The sequence below is a fragment of the Castanea sativa genome, chromosome 5 (genome assembly GCF_040712315.1).
Source record: "Castanea sativa cultivar Marrone di Chiusa Pesio chromosome 5, ASM4071231v1".
NCBI lineage: Eukaryota > Viridiplantae > Streptophyta > Magnoliopsida > Fagales > Fagaceae > Castanea > Castanea sativa.
Window position 1 is genome coordinate 15,836,598 of NC_134017.1, and position 17,263 is coordinate 15,853,860.

Genomic DNA, 17,263 nt, shown 5'->3' on the forward strand with positions numbered 1-17,263 from the left:
CTCTGTGTTAATTTGGTCATTAGCCTTTCAAAGTGCTAGTTTGGTCCCTAACTTATTAGTATTGTGTCAAAATAATATCGGCTATTAAGTGATAGATAGAAAATACTGATGTGGCTAATGGCAGCCACGTGTATTGACAAGTCAGTATATACTTAAAAAAAAAATTAGAAACACACCCTAAAAGTTAGGAACCAAATACATCATTTACTCTCTGTTTTTTAAAATGTAGGTTAAGTTACTTATTAAAGGACACTGTTTAAAATTAAGTAACATTAACTCTCGTAACAAAATATGTGAAAAAGCTACTAGCCTTTATTAAATACACAAGTGGATGCCATAAAGCTCACCGTTAGGTAACAAAGTTCTGCTGAAAAGGAGGACAACAGAAGCCGGTGGAAAAACCATTCAATTTATTAAAATGGATGCCATAATGCTGAATAGTCTATAGCAGTGTTGGTTAGGAACGTTAGATGAGTAGTCTATTGGAGTATCGGTTAGGACCGAAAAGTAAAAAAACTTGGAATATAAATGCAAAAGCTGAAGGACAACAGAAGCACAAGCAAAGCTCTGCATTGCTAGCTATTTCATTTGCTCCTTTCGTCCATCGATTACCATTTCCACTTCTTGTTTCTTGTTTTTTCAATCTCCAAGCATGGCTGAGGCTATAGTCACTGGCCTCATGGAGGCTCTAGTTACTGGCCTCTTGGAAAAGTCGGGTTCACTTATTGCTGAAGGGGCGTGGCCAGAGCTGCAGCCGTTCCTGTGTTTACACAAAGAAGTCCAAAAGCTTGAGAGCACTCTTGATGACATCCAGGCAGTGCTCGAGGATGCTGAGAAAAGACAAGTGACGGAGGCAGCTGTGAAACGTTGGTTAGATAAGCTCAAAGAAGCAGCCTATGATATAGACAATGTACTGGATGAGCTGGAAACTGCAATGATCAAATCCAAGATTCAGGAGGAAGAAGAAGAAAAAGCTGAAACAACCAATACTCTTAGTACTAAGGTATGGTCCTGCATCTCCTGCCTTTCCTTGTTTTTCGTTAAACTTAAGGAGCTTGTTCATCGTCGTGGCGTTGCTCACACGATTAAAAAACTGAATGAAAAATTAGATGAGATTGCCAAAGAGAAAGATACGTACTCGTTTGTGTTTCGGCCGGGGTCGATTAGTAGCACTAACATTGAAGTAGTTAAGCGACCAGAAACTTTTTCCTATGATGATGTGTCTGATATTATAGGCCGTGAAAAGGATAGGGATGATCTAGTGAGGAACCTGTTGGTTGAGGATAGTCGTGAAATTGAAAGAAGTCCCTATGTCATCTCAATATTAGGCATGGGCGGTATTGGAAAAACTACTCTTGCCCAACTAGCCTACAATGATGATAAGGTGAAGAGTCATTTTGATATAAGAATGTGGGTTTGTGTTTCTGAACCTTTTGACATTTCTAGGGTTGTCAGAGCAATCATTCAAGAGATTAAACATACTCCCCTAGACAATGATATTCAATTGCAAACTCTAGTGAAAAATATTAAAGATTTGATTCAGGAAAAGAGGTTTTTTCTTGTCTTAGATGATGTATGGACTGAAGACTACGAAAAGTGGGGGCAATTAAAACTTGCGCTCAACTGTGGTGCCCAAGGTAGTAGAATTTTAGTCACCACACGTAATAAGGGAGTCACGATTATGGTAAATAGTGACCCTACCATTAGTTTGGATGCATTATCTAAGGAATATTGCTTGTTAATATTCAGTAAAAGAGCATTTGCTAATAAGGATAAATATCAACGTGAGCAATTAACAGACCTTGGAAAAGGACTAGTTAAAAGCTGTAAAGGTTTGCCACTTGCTGCAAAGACTCTAGGAAGTCTTATGCGTGACAAGGAAAGTAGTAAAGAATGGATGGATATTTTAAATAGTAATTTGTGGGAGTTAGAAGATGTTCAAACAAGTCTTTTAGGACCCTTATTATTGAGTTATGATGAGCAACCATCAGCAATAAAATCTTGTTTCTTATATTGTGCTCTCTTCCCAAAGGATTATTTGTTTTCTAGAAATGAGTTGATCTACCTATGGATGTCACAAGGATATCTTGGCATAAATCCAGATATAGAGATGGAAAAAAGAGGAGAAAAGTACTTTGAAATATTAGTCATGCACTCTTTCTTCCAAGATTTTGAGAAAGACAAATATGATGGTAAGGTAGTAAAATGTAAAATGCATGATATTATACATGACTTTGCCCAATTAATGACATCAAAGGAATGTTTCACAATTGATGGTGACAAAGAGTTGGGAACAAATTGTAAAAGTGCTCGCCATTTGAGATTAGAGTCCAAAGGGAAAACACAGTTTCCAATGTCTATGTATAATGCAAAAAATGTACGCACCCTCTTTGTCACTAAATTGGGGATGATGACTGTCTTCCCACTTAATTTATTCCAGCATTTGACATGCTTACGGGCATTGACTTTGAAATTTTATTCCTTTGAGAACCTTCCAAATGAAGTTGAAAAATTGATACATCTAAGATTGCTGGATCTATCAAATAGTTATCAAATTAAAGAATTACCTGAAACAACGTGTAATTTATGTAATTTACAAACTTTGAATATTAGTGGATGTCATGGAATTAAAAAATTACCCCAAGGGATGCGGAAACTAATTAAATTAAGACATCTTATTACTGATTGGCATTCTCATTTGACCCAACACTTTCCAAAAGGGATTGGGAGATTGAGTTCTCTAAGAACATTAAACATTTTCATGGGGGAATGTGCAGATTAGGCACGTGGATGCATGAATATAGTAAGTTAGGCATAGTTTGAAACTATGTAGGAAAATAGCAACTCGAGTTTTTGAAACTCGAGATTTACATAATAAATCGAGTTTCAAAAACTCGCTTTATGCTCGCTTTGGGCTTGCTGAGGTGGAGAAAATGCCACCTGGATCTCGAGTTTTATAAACTCGAGTTTTAAGTCTACCTAAACTCGAGTTTTATAAACTCGAGTTTAACTATATATCTTATTATAAATTATGTAGTTTATACGCATATAACTCGAGTCTTAGAGACTCGAGTTTTATGCAGTAACTCGAGTCTTATAGACTCGATTTCCTCTGGGCATGTTTATTTAAACTCAGCCCGTGGCATTTAACTCTCTCACATTCTCCACTCTCACTGCTCAACACACAGAGAAAACCTAAAATCAAATTTCACTAACTCTCTCACTCACTCACCCTCACTAACTCACTCACCCATAACTCTCTCACACCACTCACTCTCACAAAACCACATTCTCCACTCTCACTACTCTTCCCTCTCAGCAAATTCATATCTAAGGTAAGGGTTTGCATAATTTGATTGTCATTATAGTTGGGTATGTTGTGTATGGGTGGGTTAAAGAGTTTTACCATTTATTTTGTAGATAGTTAACATAACTTAGTTAATTTATCAATATTGTGAATTATAGAACTTTGTTTTGTTAGTGTTAATTTTTTGAGTATTTATTTGTATAGTTTTTGTTATCAAAATTTTATTCATCATTTTATTTTGATCATGATCTTACAAATTTCTTTGACTTTATTTATCATTAGTTTGGGTATGAAATGGGTAGTGAATGAATGTAATGAATGGGAATGAGTATGTAATTATCAAAATTTTATTCATTATTTCTAGGTTTTTATTTTTATCATGATTTTACAAATTTCTTTGACTTTATTTATCATTGGTTTGGGTATGAAATGGGTAGTGAATGAATGTAATGAATGGGAATGGGTATGTAATTATCAAAATTTTATTCATCATTTCTAGGCTTTTATTTTTATCATGATCTTTCAAGTTTTTTTGACTTTATTTATCATTGGTTTGGGTATGAAATGGGTAGTGAATGAATGTAGTGAATGGGTATGTAATCATGCTCCTCTACCCGCCTAGTTCTTTCAGAACCCTTTTAGGCATTATAGGTCACCACACAATGGAGTAATAGATAATTCCGTCTCTCCATCCACTAGGATTAGGAGGTTTACGTCTTGGCCTTTAGATATTAATGGGCACTCTATAACCTGGCTTGAATATGTTCATTGGTAAGATTGCATTACTTTTTTCCCTCACTTTACGACTATGTGATTTAACTAACATAGGACTTGACTTGAACAGGTTCACAATGCCTGATATTCTTATAATCATATACCATGGTGGTCCGCTTAAGAATCCCAATGCCAACAAGGGATTGCCATTTGAGGGGCCGGGTATGAAAACCTATTATGCCGAAGTTGATCGTAGGTTGAAAACCCTTGATGAATTGAAGATACTTGTCATGGAAGAGTTGGGTAAGAATCCTGATGCGTACACCTATTAATTCAAATATTAATTCTCAGACTTGTCATTGAAGAATCCTGATACTTGTCATTGAAGATACTTCTCACACCTATTAATTCAAATATAAATCCGATCAAGATTGGTAGGAAGACTAAATTGTGACTGTCCCTTATGACAAGGTTATGACAGGGTTATTAATAAGAAATAAATTATTAGTGGAAAAATGTTAATAGCTTTAAATAAAGGGATGTTCACATTGTGATCGATGTAAATTAGCAGCAGACGAATCTAACCCAATTGTAGTCGAATTAAAAATAATATTACATGGTTTAGGGTGTTTAGCTGTGTAGTAATTGTATATTTCATTATGTTTTTCAGACATCTTATTGCTGCTATTTTGTATTTGGTTGGCATCTACTGAATTTATTTTTGGCATATGACCAATGCCATTAAATCTCTATACAGTAGGAGAATAGAACTTGTGATTTAGGATATCAAAGCATCTCTAAGTTCCAAGTTTGATTTTAATTTATAAAATAAAAAATTTGAAACTGATGCAACATAATATAGAGAAGAACAAAACAAGAATGAATTGGTCCAGTATGCAAGAGATCTTCACCTTACCATCTAATTGAATCAATATTTAAAGTTATTTCACTTTTAAAAATTAAATTATCTTAAGTTTAACAAATTTCAAGACTATAAGCAAGTAAGCAACCAAAATTCATCTTCATTATTATTTTCAAGAATATTAAGAACGGCCTTGTCAAAGCACATAATGTACATATGCCAACCAAAAAAGCATAATCTACATATTGAGGATGGTCATAGTCATCAAAACCAAAGATGGAAACAAGGGCATCATAGACATTGAAACATTAAGACAAAGGAAATAAATTAGAATGAAAAAAGCTTCCGAACAAGAATCTATCATGTCAATCTAACTTGCCGTGCAAATGGCAAGCTATCCATAGAGTCTCTATAAACTACGGCATTATTATGGCATGATTTAAGGATGTATCAATTAACCCACTCACATGCCAAGATACAAAATTTAAATGTTCAATTCTATTTCACATTAACTACTATGATCCCGCCAATGAGCTCTAGCTCAATTGGCACCTCCTTCCCTTGTAAGTGCTAGGTGGAGGGTTCAAGACCTCGTAACTTAACAAAAAAAAAAAAGACTCCCCGATCCCAAAATATCTTTTTGCTTATATGAAGTCCATAAGTAGAGAAAAAAAAATCTTATTAAAAGTCCCGTAAGACACACTTATACATATAACTAAATCTCCATCAATACCTTTTCGTATTTCAAGTATCCTTGTCAGGTAATAGATATAATCATTATGTCCATTACCAAATGATTTATTGTGTTTTCAAATCGTCTTATATTTGTGTTTAGTCAAATATGCTCAACTTCTCCTTATTAATGATTAAGGCGGGAAAATTAGGCCTTGAAGTGGAAGATTCCAAGTAATGTGCATTTCTACGCCCCATTTTGCATATTGCAAATGGTCGTATGTCAACCTAAAGATAAAAGAATATATTATGAACTCGAATGTAGCAAACAATTAAGAAAAAATTTTCCTTTTCTTTTTTACTAGAAAAATGACTCAAAACAACAAGACCATTCATTCACACTAGAAAGCATATCAATATAGCTTTCAAAATTTTAACTACACACAAACCGATAGTTAAAATTAATGAAACCATCTGGACCAACTTCATAGATACACCCAATTAGTTTCAAAGCTTGTAAGAGACAATTTCACAAACAACTTCCTATGCAATAAAAATCAACATTTGAACTAACTTAAAACAGACACCTACTACCAAACCCATACAAATTCTTGCATTTTATGTCCAAATAAAGCAAGAATACGATGACAACCCATAAGCATAGAAGAAGACTAGCAAATGGAACCAACAAGAACTAAAGGAGAGGGGAAAAAGAATGTTACTTGCCGCAAGAAGTTGAAGTTGGGTTGCTTGGGGCAACGATGGTTTTGGATAGGTGGATACCATGATACAGCCTTGGCCAAGAATGATACCAACCCCAAAGAAATTTATAGAACGGGAAGCAAAAAAGGAAAAAGGTAAAAAGATTAGGAGGATCTTACCTCTTCATCAATAAGTATCAAGCTCGATCAAGATTGGCCTCTTAAAACTAGACCTAATTTCTCACACCTATGATGTTCACAAACCCATTACCCACATTAATTGCCCCCCACAAATTTTCACAACCCAGAATTGGTACCAAAGATCAAAGAAAAGATGGAGCAAAGAAAAGAAAGATGAAAGGAAATGGAGAGAAGGGAGAGAGGCTTACCGGCGGTGTTACGGCGGACCTGGGCTGCCTGTAGCAAGCCGGTCGTGTAGCAAGCAATCGAGAAGCGAGAGAGAGAGGGTTCTGGAAAGAGGAGAAAGAGCGTTTCAAAGTGACAGATTGAGAGAGAGCGTTTGAGAGACTGAGAGTTGAGAGATTGAGAGTACTGAGAGTTGAGAGACTGAGAGTTGAGAGATTGAGAGATTGAGAGATTGAGAGTACTGAGAGTTGAGAGATTGAGAGTGTTTCAGTTACGCGTTTGAAAGGTAAAGTGGGGGCAAAATTGTGTGGATTTCGAGTCTTATAAACTCGATTTCTACGTGGCTAAATTCCGACAAACCCAATAACTCGAGTTTTAAAATCTCGATTTTTAATACATATTTCGAGTCTTATAAACTCGATTTCTACGTGGCTAAATTCCTCCAGGTGGAAACTTTGTCCACGTAATCGAAGAACAAACACGACAACTCGAGTTTTAAAAACTCGAGTTTCAATTAAATCTCGAGTTTCTAAAACTTGAGTTGTTAGTTTCCCACATACTTTCCAAACCCAGCCAACTAACGAAATCATTTGCACAGTAACGTTATTTGGAAAGGATGTTCCGTTTTCATAATAGGTGGTATAGATGATATTGACGGATGTAAACTTGGAGAATTGAAGAATCTGAACCACCTTAAAGGGTCTCTTCTGATAAAAGGCTTGAAAAACGTAACAGATGTACAAGAGGCTGAGAATGCACAGCTTAAAGATAAGAAACATCTCCGTGAGTTGAGGCTATCGTTTGACGAGGAAGTTAAGGAGATTGAAAGTGTAAGGAATGATGAAATCGTTCTTAAAGCCTTAGAGCCACATCCAAACTTGGAAATTTTAAAGATTGATTACTGCATGAGTAGAGTGTATCCTAATTGGATGAAGTCTTTGTCCAATTTGAAAAGGCTTGAGCTTGTGAGGTGGCCTAATTTAGAGCAATTGCCTCCTTTGGGGAAGCTGCCGTTCCTCGAAACATTAACGTTACAGACTGCGTATAGTGTGAAAAAGGTGGGTATTGAATTTTTGGGAATAAAAGAAGCCAATGGGAAGAACGGATCAACATCATCACTTGTCTTATTCCCTAATTTAAAGTCTCTCCAATTCGGGGATATGAAAGAGTTGGAAGAATGGGATGGGATGGGAGGAAGGAGAGAAGAAGAAGGAGAAAACGGTGTTTCTGTTTTAGCAAGTATAATGCCACGTCTTCAGAGTTTATATATTTGGGGATGCCCAAAGCTAAAGGCACTGCCCAACTTCCTTGAGACAACTTCGTTAAAGGTATTGCGTGTCGATTGTCGAATTTCCAATTGGATGACGTTGGCAACATTATCCGGATTGAAAAGACTTTCTCTCTTTCTGAATAACGACGTAGAACATTTGCCCCCTTTGGGGAAGCTGCTGTTGGTCGAATCATTAGAGATAGATGGTACCCATAGAGTGAAAAAGGTGGGCGTTGAATTTTTGGGAATAGAAGAAGAATCCAACAACAACAACAAGATAGACGACGAGAAGGGATCGACATCATCATCTTCTTCTTCTTCGCTTGTCTTATTCCCTAATTTAAAGTCTCTCACATTTTCGTATATGAGAGAGTGGGAAGAATGGGATGGGATTGGAGGAACAATGAGAGAAGAAGAAGCACAAGAAAGTGGTGTTACTATCACTATTATGCCACGTCTTCAGTCTTTGACAATTGATAATTGCCGCAAGCTGAAGTCGCTGCCAGACTTCCTTCCTACAACTCCATTGATGAATCTGGAGATTCTTCATAGTCCAATTCTCAGTGAATGTTGCAAAGCAGAGATAGGAGATCAATGGCCCAAGATTTCTCACATACCCAACATCCAGATTGGTTCTAGATATGTGCGAAGAGATGGTCGTCCAATGCAAAATTAAATCTCGGTTCGATTGGGGGCGCTGCAAGTCCCATCCATTCAGTTAAGGTAACTTCTTTCACTTTGTCTTCTTCGTATCTTTCTTTCTTTCTTTTTCCACAAAAAAAAAAAAAAAAAAAAAAAAGCAATATTCGTAGATAAATTTGTCAAATATGTGACCTAAATCTGACAAATAGTTAAATTGCATATCCAGAACAGTCCGATTCTCAGTCAACGTTGCCAAAGGGAGATAGGAGACCAATTGCCCAAGATTTCTCACATTCCCAACATTTGTTATCATTAATAAGTGGGAAAATTAATTCTCGTTCGGTTCGAAGTGTCATCCATTCTCAGGTAACTTCTTCCACTTTGTCTTCTTCATCTTTTTTCTTTTATATCTATTAAAAAATGGTCTATTTTTCCTTCAAAATTTCCTCAAAAATTAATAACTAAATAACAACATTGGTTATAAATTTCTTTCTTATGTTACTATGGAAGTGTGGTATAATGGTATTACATTACTCTCTCAATGATATTTTCGGGTCTCTTTCAATGTACTTGGTGTGCTTTGTTACTCTGTTCCTTGTTAATAGATCTTTCATTCATCAAAAAAAAAAAAAAAGGCGTAAAAAATAACAATGCAATATTAATATGAACAAGCTGTGCAAATCTACTATTACCTCCTATATAAAATAAGCCTTGCTGAAGCTATCAATTAGGATGACAGTTCTTTATTCACTATACAATTTTTTAGAAATAACAAATAAAAAACATTTTTATCCGGTTGATGTTCCACCTATTGTGTGTTCTTCATGTTTCATAGTATGCATTAATCTTTTATCATAATATGTATTTTCCTATCGTATCTTGTTTTTACTTATTTATACCAAACATCAAACTCTAGTATCAAGAGAAGCATTTTTTGTGATCAGGAAAATATTCAAGCGTGAACATACTTTGAGGAAGGCCTGCAGAAGAAACTCCTGTATCATTTCATAATGACAGCAAAGCTTGCATATGGTATGACACATGAAAGGTGAGCTTGGCACTTAATCAAATTGCAAACTAATGCATCCTTAATTGAAGAGGACTTGAAAATAAAGTTGCTAATCATCAAACTTCAATGTCACAATACTTACAGGTCTTATGAGTTTAAACCCAAGGGCATGTGAATTTCTTGTCAGACCAATGAAAAATGAGGTTAAATTAAATTCTAGAAGGAAGGCATTGAGGGACATATCCAACAATGGTGGAAGGTTCTTGAAGCTGTGAATTTGAAGAAGAGATTTCATGAGTGGCGTAAGAGCAGAATCAGTCTGGGACGGTTGAAGAAGACAATATGCTTGATTACCTTTTGCTTCTTCAGTCCAATCTCTTCTCTCTCATGCACTAGGTAACTAACACTCACAGTGAGACAAAATTGAGAGATATGCCTGTTTGTTTCTTGGGTTCTGTACGAGGAAAATGAAAATGTGGCAAATAATTTTAATTTGCTTTATATCTTGACAATGTCAATAAATTTACTCATTTCTATTTCTTCACTATTTAATTTGACAGGATTTGTGTCTGCGTGACAGCTAGTGAGTGTGTGCTTTTTGAGACGTTGACTTTTGGTGATGCCAGCTTCTGTTTGGTTGCTAAGAAATTGTGGGGACAGAGGAACTTTTTTAGAGAGGGAAAGATAGATTTACTCATCCATTTGAATACTCAAAGTTTAGTGGTATCTTTTGCAGGTGAGTTTATTATATAGATTTTTTGCACATACTTTAATTGGCTGCTTTCCAGTTTTGGAGAGCTGTCAAAACCTTTCTGCAGTAGCAATGTGTGTGTGTGTGTGTGTGTGTGTGTGTTTCTACTGCTTTACCATGTTGAGCCATTTATCATTAAATTATTTTATGTTTGGACAATATTAGCTGTTAATTGAAAGAAAATGACCATTTAGTTATTTTTGTTCTCATTGCTTCTATTAGATAGAGTTCCTTTTTGGCTGAGGTTTTCTTTGATTTGTTGCTAATTATACCGGAATTGATTTATGAAATGACAGATTAATGAACTTGCTGTGCAAACAAAGGAGAAAAGAAATTGAATCGTGCACATATTTCTTGCCTGAACTGCTTTCATCTTCAATGGTTGATCCATAATCCTACAGATGTCAGTAGATCACACTTCCATACTTATCCCCCCTTGATATGGATTATCAGTTTCTTAGATATGCAGCCATGGTTCTCCAGATTTCAGAAGGTGCTCTTCAATCCAGTAGTCTGAGAATCAGCTGGCAGACTGATACAAATATAATAGTTTCTTCGACTAATAAAGTTGAAAGAGATGCTGTTGACAGCTCAGAACAAAATAAGTTGGATTCATAATCTCTCCTCCCCTTGTATTATGGTGTGTTGATTGCACTATTGAGAAAAGTAGACAATTGTTCCTGCTCACAACTCTCCCCGCATCAAAAACATTATTGCCAAACATCAGGGCCCATCATTAATTCTTTTGTTACTATTTCAGAAGATATAAATGATGATTTACTTGAAAGAGTTCTTACAAGGACAACTCCAAGTAAGCCTTCTCATTCTACTGCCATTGAAATGATTAAAATTTTACAGTTTGAATTTGTATTTTCAGTTGTGTTTTAAAAATTAATAATAATAAATCAATGCTTGAATCACCTCCTAAAGTCTTGTGTATTGTTTTAACCTATATCTAAGTCCTTTCATCATAAGGGCAATTACAGGGTACGTATAAGGCTGCTCCATTTCCTGTTGGAAGTCATTGCAGGGTACGTATAAGGAGCTCTTGGGGATTCAACAAGCTTGTAAACCAGGAACTGGAAAGCAAAAGGTAGAAGCATCACCAAGTTGGTTTATGTGCCCTCCTATAACTTGTGTCTTACTAAAGCCACTTGATGAGATATCATTGAACAATGTAGCTGATGGCTGGCAGATGTCTATGACGACACCTTTTTCAATCTGCAAAAAAACTTGTCTTTTCCAAAGGAAGACAATATCCAATGTGGCCTTCTACAAAGTAGCAAATATTGTAACCAAGGTATTGTTTTGTTCATTTTTCTTTTGTGCTTTAAACTTTCTGTTCTTCCCGTTAAAAAAAAAAAAACAAAAATAAATAAAAAAGAAGTTTCTCTCCATCTACAGAACAACTTGGTGGCAATGTAGCGTTTATAGAACCTGGAAGCATGATTCAGAGAGGCAAACATCCGGGTGAGAATACTCTAAAGAAAGAGTTGTCAACAAAGTTTGAAGTAGTAGCCACTGTTAGCTTCGTTATAATGCCTCTGTGCTGTAATATACTGCTTAGAACTGGATAAGGCTTTTATGATGATGGAAGTTAAATGAATGTGATTTGAGCTTGAAAGTACATCCTTTTTCTTCAATTTTGATTGCAAATTTCATTGCTCATATGGGTCTGTTTGTGTGTAATTGATTCTATTATTAGATTAGTAGATGCATGTGAACTTACATGAAATCTAGGTCTTATAGTTAATATGACAGAGCATTTGTACTAGTAGGCTGATCACTTATTTACCCGTATTTTGATTAAAAATGGTTCCGATATCTTCAGCCTATTTTCTTTACCACTTGCAGGTGGCTCTTCCAGCATTGTCCACTACAGCAACAGGTTTCTTACAGAATTACATTGAGTCTATTCTGGCTCTTCAAGATGCTTGCTGCAGACTCGCTCAAGGTTTGTTACCATCCAATGCTTATGTCATGTCATATATAGAGATTGGGGTTAGAAATTTAGAAAGTGGTGTTACTATCACTATTATGTCATGTCTTCAGTCTTTGACAATATATCAACGCCCCAAGCTGAAGTCACTGCCTAACTTCCTTCCTACAATTCCATTGAAGACACTGATTATCTATTCTAATCCAATTCTTGGTGAATGTTGCCAAACACAGATAGGAGATCAATGGCCCAAGATTTCTCACATACCCAACATCGAGATTGATGGGAGAACTGTGCGAAGAGATGACATCCAATGCAAAATTAAAATCTTAGTTGGATTGGGGCACTGCAAGTCGCATCAATTCAGTTAAGGTAACTTCTTTCACTTTTTCTTCTTTGTATCTTTTTTTCTTTCTTTTTCCCTAAAAAAACATCATTCTTAGATTAATTTGTGAGATTTGTGACCTAAGTCTGACAAATAGTTCAATTTCGCTGCCAGACTTCCTTCCGACAGCTACATTGAAGCAATTGCATATCTAGAATAGTCCGATTCTCAGTCAATGTTGCCAAAGGGAGATGGAACACCAATGGCCCAAGATTTCTCACATTCCCATCATTCATTATGATTAATATGTGGGACAGGATGATCAATTAAGGCAAAATTAATTCTCAATTCCCTTCAGGGGCTCCAAGTGTCATCCATTCTCAGGTAACTTCTTCCACTTTTCCTTCTTCATCTTTTTCTTTTATATCTATTAAAAATTTTCCATTTTTCCTTCAAAATTTCCTCAAAAAATAATAACTAAATAGCAACATTGGTTATAAATTTCTTTCTTATGTTACTATGGGAGTGTGGTATAATGGTATTACATTACTTTCTCAATGATATTTTCGTGTGTCTTTCAATGTACTTAGTGTGCTTTGTTACTCTATTCCTTGTTAATATATCTTTCATTCATCAAAATTTTTTTTTTTTTTAAATAGAGTAAAAAATAACAATGCAATATTACTATGAACAAACTGTGTAAATCTACTATTACCTCTTATATAAAATAAGCCATGCTGAGGCTATCAATTAGGATGACAATTCTTTAGTCACTATACAATTTTCGAAATATAAAAAAAAAAAAAAAAAAAACATATCTGGTTGATGTTCCACCTATTGTGTATGCTTCATGTAACATAGTATGCATTAATCTCTTATCATAATATGTATTTTTCCCATTGTATTTTGTTTGTTCTTATTTATACCAATCATCAAATTCTAGTATCAAGAGAAGCATTTTTTGTGATTAGGAATATATTCAAGGCGTAAGCATATGTTGACGAAGGCCTACCAAAGAAACTCCTGAATCGTATCATAATGACAAGAAAGCTTGCATATGGTATGACACATGAAAGGTGAGCTAGGCACTTAACCAATCTGCAAACTAATGCATCCTCGATTGTTGAGGACTTGAAAATGAAGTTGCTAATTAATCATCAAACTTCAATGTTACAATACTTACAGGCCTTTTGAGTTTAAACCCAAGGGCATGTGAATTTCTTGTCAGACCAATGAAAAATGAAGTGAAATTGAAGTCTAGAGGTAAGGCATCGAGAGACATATCCAACAATGGTGGAAGGTTCTTGAAGCTGTGAATTTGAAGAAGAGATCTCATAAGTGGCATAAAGGCAATATGCTCGATTACCTTTGGCTCCTTCAATCCATTCTCCTCTCTCTCTTCCACCAGGTATAACTAACACTCATAGTGACACAAAATAGAGAGATATGCCTGTTTGTTGCTCAGGTTCTATACAAGAAAAATGAAAATGTGGCAAATAGTTTTAATTCGATTTATATCTTGACAGTGTCAATAAATTTACTCATTTCTGATTCTTCACTATTTGATTTGACAGGATTTATGTGTGCGTCAGTGAGTGAGTTTGTGCTTTTTGAGATGTTGACTTTTGGATGATGCCAGGTTCTGTTTGGTTGCTACGAAAGTGTAGGAATAAATGACTTTTTTAAGAGAGAGAAAGATAGATATACTCATCCATTTAAATAGTCACAGTTTAGTGGTATCTTTTGCGGGTGAGTTTATTTTATAGACATCTTGTACATGCTTTAATTGGCTGCTTTCTAGTTTTGGAGAACTGTCAAAACCTTTCTGTAGTAGCAATGTGTGTGTGTTTATTTCTACTGCTTTACCATGTTGAGCCATTTATCATTAAACTATTTTATGTTTGGACAACATTAACTGTTAATTGAAAGAGAATGACCATTTAGTTATGTTGTTCTCATTGCTTCTCTTAGATAGAGTTCTCCTTTTTGGATGAGATTTTCTTTGAATTGTTGCTAATTATACTGGAATTGATTTATGAAATGACAGATTAATGAACTTGTTGGGCAAACAAAGGAGAAAAGAAATTGAATCGTTCACATATTTCTTGCCTAAACTGCTTTCCTCTTCAAAGGTTAATCCATAATCCTACATATGTTAGTCGATCACACTTCCATACTTATTCCCCCCTTGATATGGATTTTCATTTTCTTAGATATGCAGCCATGGTTCTCCAGATTTCGGAAGGTGCTCTCCAATCCTGTAGTCTGAGAATTAGCTGGCAGACTGATTCAAATATAATAGTTGCTTTGACCAATGAAGTTGAAAGCGATGCTATTGACAGTCCAGAACAAAATAAGTTAGATTCATAATCTCTCCTCCCCTTGAATTATGGTGTGCTAACAGCACTATTGAGAGAGGTAGACAATTGTTTCTGCTCACAACTCTCCCCACTTCAAAAACGTTATTGCCCAAACATCAGTGCCCATCATTAATTCTTTTGGTACTATTTTAGAAGATATAAATGATGATTTACTTGAAAGAGTTCTTATGAAGCCCACTCCAAGTAAGCCTTCTCATTCTGCTGCTGTTGAAATGATTTGAAACTTTACAGTTTGAATTTGTATTTGTATTTTCAGTTGTGTTTTGGAAATAAAAAAATCAATGCTTGAAATGTCATCCCCTAAGTCTTGTGTATTATTTGAACCTATATCTAAGTCCTTTCATAAAGGCAATTACAGGGTAGGTAGCTGCTCCATTTCCTGTTGGAATTCATTGCAGTAGTTCACCACTTTCCACATCCTATGGCAGTGATGCTTCTGAGGGTCTCACTTTGAAGCATCAGGAGCTCTTGAGGAGTCAACAGGCTCATAAACCTGGAACAGGAAAGAAAAAGTTAGAAGCATCACCAGGTTAGTTCATGTGCCCTCCTAAAACTAGTGTCTTATTAGAGCCACTTGATGAGAAATCATTGAACAATGTAGCTGATGGCTGGCAGATACCTATAACGACACATTTCCAATCAGCAAATAAACTTGTCTTTTCCAAAGGAAGACAATATCCAATGTGGCCTTCTACAAAGTAGCAAATATTGTAACCAAGGTATGGTTTTTTTTTTTTTTGTTTTAGACTTTCTGTTCACGTTAAAAAAAATAGAAGTTTCTCTCTTTCTACAGAACACCTTGGTGGCAATTTACCATTTATAGACTACACTCAGTGTGGAAGGAACCTGAAAGCGTGATTCACAGAGGCAAACATCTGGATGAGAATACTCTTAAAGAAAGAGTTGTGGACAAAGTTTGAAGCTGTATCCACTCCTTAGCTTTGTTATAATGCGTCTGTGCTGCAATATATTGCTCAGAACTGGATAAGGCCTCTTGTGATGATGGAAGTTAAATGAGTGTGATTTGAGCTGGAAAGCACATCATTTTTCTTTAATTTTGATTGTAAATGGTGGATCATGTTGTATGTTGGTCGTATTTTGAGGCTCTATAATTGGTTTATATATCAATACCACCTATGGTGCATGTATCTCTTGGTGGCGTTATTTTCACTAATCATGTGTCCGAAGAGTAACTACAACACATATGAGCACCAGTGGGACAGCCCAAGGACTCTGCTCAAATTTCAATTTTTGTTATGGAAAAGCTAAACAGCCTACTGTTTTTGGTTTATAGTAGTCTTCTGAAGATGTTTGTTAGATTGTGAGAGCTCGTTGGGTTATGAAGAAAAGGATTAGTTAGAAGTCTGCAATGGTGTTAGCTTTTTCTGTTTGTATTGTGTTGGAACTGTTTTTTTCTCATTTTTGTTTGAATAAAATTCTCGTTCATCGTAATACAGAACAGCCACACTATGTTTCAACTATTGGCCTTTGCAAAGTGCCATGCCATATCTTTTGTGGGATGTCATGCGAGGTGCATCCTTGCACTATGTATAGAATTGGTTATGTACACAAAACTGTTCTTATATGAATAAGCTTCCCCCCCTCCCTTTGAGACGTCTTATTTGAATTTTTTTTTTTTTTACCTTTTATGTCTTGAATTATGTCCTTCAGTCCTTTAGTCACTATTTGGGGTAGGTGCATGAGCATTCAGTTTTCCATGACATATGTTTCACTCCAAATCTAGTCTCATTCTCATCCACAACTTGGACACTTTCTACCCTCTAACTTTCTCACATTGACAACGTGTAGCTATATATAAAAAATGACACATCATTATTATTCTTTTTTATATCATAGCCATCAAATTTAACAATAGGTTAAATTTACTATGAGCGCTTAATTGTGTTCAAAACATACATTTCCTCCTCCACATTGAATTATCCCCCGAAAAAAAAAACATATATGTGCTTCCTGAGTCCCACATCTAAAATAAAAATATTCCAATTTTTTTTTAATAGAAGTTTTAATAAATAAATTCAATAAAGGAGGGAAGAAGAGCCTCGTTACTAGAATAGTTTTCTTCTTTTTTTTTAATTATAAAAAAATATATATATTTAAATAATTGTGATTCAAATAATGTGTAACACAAAACAGGGAAATGTTTAGTTTCAAATATGTTTGGATCTCCAATTACCAAGAGAAAAATAACAAGTGTCTTGTTATGTGCAATATATATGACTCACTTGGTTAATTCACTCAAGTAAATTATGTACATTACAAATGACAATTATAAATATCATCATCATACCGGGAGCAATTCACCC

General features: G+C 35.3%; 1 pseudogene; it reads left to right on the forward strand.

Moving 5' to 3' along the window:
- Window positions 1-563: 563 nt before the first annotated feature.
- LOC142634020 (putative disease resistance protein RGA1) lies at window positions 564-16,560 on the forward strand (annotated as a pseudogene).
- The last annotated feature ends 703 nt before the right edge of the window (window positions 16,561-17,263 follow it).